Here is an 8159-nt window from a genome sequence, read left to right on the forward strand (position 1 = left end):
GAGCCGCCCTCACGAGCCGCCGCCCCGCCCCTCGCCGCGGAGCGGGGCGGAGAGCTGGGAGCTCGCGGAGAGCTCACGGAATTACCGCAGGGATCGTCGATTCCTAGTCCTAGCCCAGCACAGGACACTCCCCGAGAATCCCGCGATGTGCCTGAGAGCGTTGTCCGGACACTTCTTGAACTCTTGTCAGGTTTGGTGCTGCGACCACTTCCCTGGGAGTCTGTTCCAGCCCAGCCACCCTCCTGGGGAAGAGCCTTCTACTGATACCCAACTTTAACCTCCCCATTTTCTGAGGGCGTGACCGAGGTGTGCGCTCTGGCCTGCTCAGTGACAGCTGCGTGGGCCACGGATGTCATAGAATCATAGAAGGTTTGGGTTGGAAGGACCTTACAGCCCATCCAGTTGCACCCCCTGCCGTGGGCAGGGACACCTTCCACTATCCCAGCTTGCTCCAAGCCCCGTCCAACTTGGCCTTGGACACTACCAAGGATGGGGCAGCCACGGCTTCTCTGGGCAACCTATGACAGATCATCCCCCTTGTTCATTTTTGCCAATCCCTCAGCCAGAGAACAGGGTTTCAGTTGGATTCAGCTGGTACATCTGACCCTCTGGATGAGGAGGGGGTTTTATTTAAAGAAAGGAAACAACAAGTGTAAAGGTAAGAAATTACCTGAGAATTTTGTCTGAGTGTGATGGAATGGGGCTCTGGTGGCACTGAAAAAGAGAGATAACAAGAGAAACTTTACCTGTGCCAGGGCCTGCCCACCCTCACACGGGGGAATTTTCTCCTAACGTCTAAAGCAACTCTCAGTCAGTGGGAAATGTCAGTAATGGTTTCTGGGTTTGGGTGTGCTTTTTTGTAATTTCGTTGTTTACACAGCCAGGTGATGAATTCAGTGAGCCAGCTACTGTCACAAGGAAATACTTGCTATGCCTTTCCAGCTAATACTTGAGTTACATAGTGAATTAAAAATACGCTGTTCAGGCCCAGGTTACACACAAGATTTTAAAAACATTTTGCGAGCATTTCCTAGGAAGGTCTTTGAGATAAATTACCATCACGACACTTTTCAAGTAGGCGAAGATATCCCAAAAGATGAACAGTGGACCAATATAATATTTGGACATGGCCCCATTTTTTTTCCCTAGAACTATTCTTTATAGTTTCCATTCAATCAACTTCCAGTAACTGAAATGAAACAGAAAAATAATACATTGATCTAAATGCCTTATAAAATACTGTTTTATTGCCACAGAATCAAGCTGATGCATAGAGAAAGAATAATTCCAGAACAGGACATTTAGCAGCTTTCCATTATTAACTGGAAAACAAGGTAGGATACACAAAGGTTAAATCAGGAAGCTGATTAACTAGATGTCTGCCAGAGTCTCATTAGTTCTGGCTCATGTTGCATGTTGAAACAGATGCGACACAGTATCAATTTTAAAATTTCGATTTAAATTACTTTCTACACTAAAATAGGCAATATAATTGCTAAATTAGGTCATAATGACAAGTTAGCATCAGTGTTTTTTCATTAAATAGTGAGATTGATAAAACACTCTAGCTTTCCAACAAAGAAATTAGCAGATAATGCAATTGGATACCAGTTGAAGAGATATACCAGATTTTGTCACATCGAGATTTGGAAATTAGCTAATTATTTTGATAGTGAAACTAAACCTCAAAGGCATCCCCCACTTCTTCTTTTGATTTCAGCTCTCTCATGGTGGTAAAATAATTTTCAATTTAGCTAAAACACTGATTACTTTAGTATGCAGAAGTCCAAAACTATTGACATGTAGTTTGCAGCTGATGCCTGTAGAGATCATTTTCCATCACTTTAATGCCATTATCTCTTTTTTGATTCTCAACCCTGACTTGTGTTTTTCTGTTGCATCAGAGAACATCTTTATCTTTTGTAAACCGTTCATGATTTATTTCATTTTACCTAAAATTTCTTCTTGCGTATTCAAATATTCCTCTATTCAAAGAGAAAACATTGTGAGTCAACATTACTGAGGTGTTACATTTTCAGAGTGTCCTCTTAAGCTTTCTCAGTGTATATCCATAATATTTAGTAGTTCCTCATAGGTTTATGAAAAAATTCCTTTTCTTGGCTCTGCAGCATGACACAGAATAATCCTTGTCCTTGAGATCAGGTCTCCAGGCCTCTCTCCAAGAACTAATAATGACACAGATAAACTGTGAACTGAGTGTGTAAATGAGACAAAGTTTAGGGTTATTTGTTCTTACAGTTCTTTCTTTCTGGCACCTTTTATATCCACTGCTATGTAGGCAAAAATTACATTAACTGATTGCAAAAGACTGAGTCCAAACAGACGCTTGGAAAAGGGGAAAAGTCAAATATTTTAGACTGAACAGAATGGAAGTTCAGTTAAAAAAAGAAGAAAAAGAAAGCCAGATCGTTCCTACAAATCCCTTCTTGTGAGTGGGCTTTTTAGGACTGAAAAGAAACTCGTCATCAGCTGTGGTGGCCTGTCTGCTGCCACCATGCCTTCCCCAGCAGTGACCTGCCAGGACACTCCAGAATCCCAGGCACCCCTCAGAGAGTTTATTGACCCTGGTGACAAAAGCACTCAGTTCAAGCCTGGTTTGTGATGACATCGAGCTGAGAGCCCTCCCTCTCTAAAACCTTTCAGGAAATGACCACCACAACACACTGTGGGTTCTCACAACACAACGTGTGCGCGTTACAGTCACGCAGGAGGCTGCTGACAACAGGGACAACTCCTGCACAAGCTGCTGGGTTATAGCACAGTGTTGCACACAGAAACACAGCAACATTAAAAAGGCATAACACGGGTATTTTTAATGAGTTTAATAAAGGGATCTAACATTAACTCAAAATACCCAGCTGCATCTCGTGGTGAAACAGCAAGCAGGTGGTTGATGTATGTCACAGTTCGCCTGCAGTGTTTTGCAAACAGAACAATTTTGTAATTTTTGTATTTAGGGGGTGAGGAATAAATCAAATATCTTACTTTGACAAGTCTTCCTCTTCACCAAAATTGTAACTTAGCAGCTTATCAGTATAAAATCACTGGGGGAAAAAAAACACTGTAGGTTTTCATGTTTTCATACAATCTGTATATTCGATTTATGCTAAAATAAGCTATTTTGTATTTATTTATGATATCTTTTACTCTTAAAAGTTCTTCAGAATTTCCACAAATGGTCCCACTGAGTAATAGATTCCAGAATATATCATCACTTTTTGAGAATTGTCTTATTTCTGTTTCAAATGTTGATCGTCCTATATGATGGACCCCTGATTTTAATTTCTGGCTTTGATCTAATGTGTTATTTGAAGCTGTCTGTTTCTTGTCTTGCTTTCCACTCCAAGAAAAGCTGTTCAGTTGGGATGTGAGTCACAGCTGTGCAGCATTACAGGGGGAAGTCGGCTTCTTACCATTCCATCTGTTCTCAGACATACCGACCACAGAAGGTTTGGTCCTTTTTTAGGTCCTAGCTCTGCTGAAGTCCATAAGCTTGTCTGCAAGTCTGGAGCAAAACAAACACTGAATCTTTCTAAGCAAATCAGGGGCCACATCACAGCTTGTAGCTTTCAGTTTTATTCATGTAAAAAATGACTGGGCAATGGAAGGCAGCAAAACTAGTAATACCAAATGGGCTTATGTCATGATAAACCTTTAACCTTTTTCTTGGTATTTTAAGGCTCATTTCTGTGAAATGCTTGATATCAAGATAGGTAGAAGTTGAGGGGCACTTGCAGCTTACGTGTCTGTGAGTTTCAGCAATGCCTCACCTCAGGGCACGATGTGATGCCTATAAAAGGCTTATTCCCATATTTCTGCTGAGGGAGTTCCAGCAATAAAAGACTGAAGAGACACAGAGAAGTCTCAGGTCCTTGTTTATAAGTATATAATGATGCCTCTATTCCAGAAAGCTCACAGCCATATACAGGGATTACTGTGTGTAGTCCCACGGCCTTCAACAACAGTTGAAGCACTGTCTGTTACTGCTTGCTAAACCTGAGGGTAGACATCAGTGAATGCAAAGCCTTATGTGGTTTTTATAACTGAAATTCTTGACAGAAGAGATATTTATCAGAAGCTACCTAAAGAAAATACAGGACTTGTTTATGTTCTATACATACACCAGAGAAATCATCAATGCTAGAATCACATGAACGGGATGCATTTATTTTACAATGCTTTATTATTAATGTAAAGATTTACATGCTAACAGTTTCATGCTCCTTTAATCTGTTCTCTCTGATGCAGCAAATGCTGACATTTAAAAGCTGTGGTTCCTTTTTTATTGCTGGCTTTGGTTCCTCTAGAGCAGACTGACTGCTATATTTGAACAGTGTACATATCACATGCAAGTACAGGGTTTTTTCAACACTCAGGAAACTAATCATGCCAAAAACGTTTGCCTGGAATATCTAGCTATTACTTGTGGATTAGAATATTTTCTAACATTAATTTTATGTCATGGTGCCTCCCCAAGTTCAGTGAAGATCACTCTGAATTTCCTTCACAGCAATAGTGTCACTTTCCCCAATTAAAAATCTGTGCTCTATTAGCTGGACAAAGAGACATCCACTAAAGAATTCAAACATCATTAAGCAAAAATCTTGGAATCTCAGGAAACTGTTAGGTGAGAAGCTTTAAGTGGTAGCTATTGTCCTAACAGCTGGAGTAAGTACTACTGTCTGGATTTAAAAGGAGGAGGGCAGAGGGGCTCAGAGAGTGACAGGCCAGAAAGATGGATAACACCACAGGTGGAATTAGAGTCCAGGAAAGAATTCTGGATGCCCATTGCTGTCTGACGTTAAGATTTCTTCCTCCTAATTACTATGTACCTAATACTACATCATTAAATACCTGACTTTTGCCACCAACTCAAATTAGGATCAAGCCTTAATTACAATTTTTAAAGACAGTTATTTCAGCTATTTTAAGATGAAAAAGCATCTGGAAACCCCGTTTTCTCCAGGAAGGTAAGTCTCTCTTCAGCTGTTTTGTGTGAGGTTTGGGGGGTTTTTGCTTCTGATTTTAATAGAAATTATCTAAAGAGAGTGCAATATGCTGAAAACGTTATTCCACCCTCTGACACTTCACACCTTTGCTTCACATAAAATTGGCTCTTGCACTTCAGTCCAAGCCCCAGTTTCCAGTGATTGTGAATTCCAATTACAGCTTTTCACCCTAAACCAGTTTTTCTGTTATTGTTAAAGACAGAAGGTTACTTTTGACCTCAGTATTGTACACCCTGTGTCCTGGAGGCAACTGAACAGAACCGGTGTCAGCAGGAGGTGTCATCTGGGAGTAAGGGAGCGCACCTATGAACCACTGCCAGGTGTTGTGGTTGTTTCCCTGTACAAAGTGTATACTGGGCCTTCTCTGCTTCTCTGTGGCTTCATTAATGAGCTGACATGTTACAGAACACAGTAATAGTTGTGGATGAAAGATACTATAAAAGTGCAAATAATTATTGTCTCTGTAATGTTGATAGTCTGTGTCATGGTGAGTAGAACTTTCCAGTATTGCATCAGCGTGATTACCCTGCCACTCCCCATCCACAAAGGAGAATAATCCTCCCTCAGTGCCAGCACACACACAATACACACATTCAGACAGCATCCCAAACAATCTTATATCATGATTTCTTGATGTCTAAGAAAAAGGCTTTCAACAACAATTGTAATGGTGAGAGAAGACAAGGTGATAGAGCGTGGAACAATATTAGGAATGATCTAAGCCTCAACTTTATGATTCATGATTTTATCAGAGGTATGGAAAGATTTATAATTGGTTATTGTCACTGCCATTCATTTTTTTCTTCTGCCCTGCTCTGTGAGGTGCATTTGTAACTATTCTGTACACAACTCAGCACTGTAGTCGTGTGTATCAAACTGAGAATTTTTCTATCAAGTTGTCTTTTATTAACTTCTCACTCCTTTGCCCTATGTTTCATCCTATTCTATAAGTTTCTTTTAATTAATTAATTTATTTATTTATTTATTATTTCTTTTATTTAATTAGTTAAACTAATGTTTCAAAATATTCCATGTTGCTCTCTCTTCTCCTTCTCAGGGGAAAACCATACCTGCAAAGTGTTGAGTATTTGTAGCATGATGTAAGTTATTTTTTTCTCTTTAAAAACAAACACACTATATACTAGGTAAACCAAAAAAGATGCAATAAGAAAATAAAATGTAGCTGAAATATAGTAATGTTTCATAATAGAATAATTATCACATCATGTATTTTAAGGAGCATACACACAGTTGTCTGCCAGGGCAAATAAGGAAAGTTACTGTAAGAGAGATATCAGCTTCGATTTCAAATGCAAAATCTTGAATAATTCCAAATGGCCTTTTTTATAACATTTGAGGAAATAAATATTTACAAATGTATGGGGGAAAATTGTCTAAATATGTTGCCATTATCATCATCTATCCAAACTGTAATATTGTTTTTAATGACTAACAGTAAGCATTTCTCTAGGTATTTTCTAATGTTGTCAATTATATACCAAATTCAATATAAAATTGTTGATTTAAAATGTATTTAAAGTGTGCTCTGTGTTTTAACTTACGTATTTTTTTGACAGTGCAAAACAGTTGATCCCAAAACAATAGGGTGGATGAGCACTGCAAAGAACATATATAAAAAGATAGTGCTTGTCTCGTGACAGGATCATAAAAGCAATTTGTGCTAATGTGTTTTGTCTGTTACAACCTTCAGCCTTGTCTTTGTGTGCTATTTTGTAATGATATTGTAAATGCTGTTGTACCTCTTTTTCATAGAAAAAGCTCTAATCATCCCTCTGTTACACACTGGATGAAAAAGAACCAGTGAAGGAAGAGGTAGGTGCTAGAAAAATCAGAAGCCGTTCTCTTCCCATGTCCTGGGTCTGCCCAGGACTGTGACATCAGTCAGACACTCGTAGTGCTGCTCTGGTTCTGTGCAGGATCTCAGCCCAAAGGCTGCTGCAGCAGGCGGGAGCAGCAGGAGCACGGCAGTCCTGCCCACACCTCCCTTCCACAGCTCCCACCTGCTGGGTGCCAGGTCATTGGCAGCAGCTGAGTTTTGGCTTTGAAGATATTTAGCTTAAGTGACGAGTCATTTCAGCTTCCATCTGTGTGAGGGAACACGGACATACAAGTGTTACAAAAATAGCCTTTCGGTTCACAGTCATAGTTAGGATTTCCTGTCTGATGGGAAATATCAGAGAATTATCTCTGCTCAATGAAAGAAAAATGAAAGAGAGTAACTGTCTTGGAATGCTCTGTCCACTGATGAAGTTGCATTGTGTGGTATCAAAATAATTTAGAAATGTTCTGAAATTAAGAGGAGATCAAATCACTGGAAATCCACCCTGATGGTACACTATTGATTCCAGTGAATTCATCGTCACTTTGCAGGAGCAGTGTGTGCATGGGCCCTCTCCCCACACTTCCCTCGAGGAACAGATGGCAATGCAAACAAAGGGAATAGTGCAACCAGGACATGCTCTGACAAAAGTAGAACTATGGCAAGAACTAATTGTAGAAATTAAGACTCTTGGGATCATCGGACCTGCTCTGCTTGACTTCTGCTTCACTACTTCCTGGAAATAACTGGTTTGCTTGAGGGAAAGAAGAAACCCAAAGCTGTGTGAGGCCTGACAATCCCTGGGCTGGCCTATCTTGAGAAGACTGGACGTGCACTGATCTGATTTAAAACTTGCCAGCCCAGTTAAGTAATGTCACAGCATATCAGGAGGAGGGAGGGTGGTGGGAAGATCCATGGATGGAGGGAAACATTCTGGATCTGCGGTGGTGGCACAGTGAGAGATGGTCCCACGGCAGGTGCCTGGTTGTGGAAAAAGGGCACCTGCCCACAGCAGCAGAGGGGGAACGTTGTGGTGACCCGAGTTACACGTGCCCAGTACGTCTGTGTGGTAAACACAACTGCACATTAACGTGCTTCAAGAGATGCCAGGAATGAGGTTGCTGCATGATGGGTGCCAGGCGTGATAGACGGGATACATGGTGGTGTCAAAGGCAGCTCTTAAGTTCCGGCTTGTTGGACACAACAGGGCTGCTGTGGGACGATGCCCAGCCCCATGCCCCTGACGGGGCTGCGGGCTTGTGCCAGCAGTGCCAGCGCTGACATTCCTG

General features: G+C 41.0%; 1 long non-coding RNA gene across 1 annotated transcript; it reads left to right on the forward strand.

Moving 5' to 3' along the window:
- The first annotated feature begins 750 nt into the window (after positions 1–750).
- Positions 751–8153, forward strand: LOC108446713. The gene is made up of 3 exons (XR_001862015.1): positions 751–6130; positions 6804–6863; positions 7422–8153. It is a non-coding gene; the product is annotated as an uncharacterized LOC108446713 (long non-coding RNA).
- The last annotated feature ends 6 nt before the right edge of the window (positions 8154–8159 follow it).

This window comes from Corvus brachyrhynchos, unplaced genomic scaffold (genome assembly GCF_000691975.1).
Source record: "Corvus brachyrhynchos isolate BGI_N302 unplaced genomic scaffold, ASM69197v1 scaffold5, whole genome shotgun sequence".
Classification (NCBI taxonomy): domain Eukaryota; kingdom Metazoa; phylum Chordata; class Aves; order Passeriformes; family Corvidae; genus Corvus; species Corvus brachyrhynchos.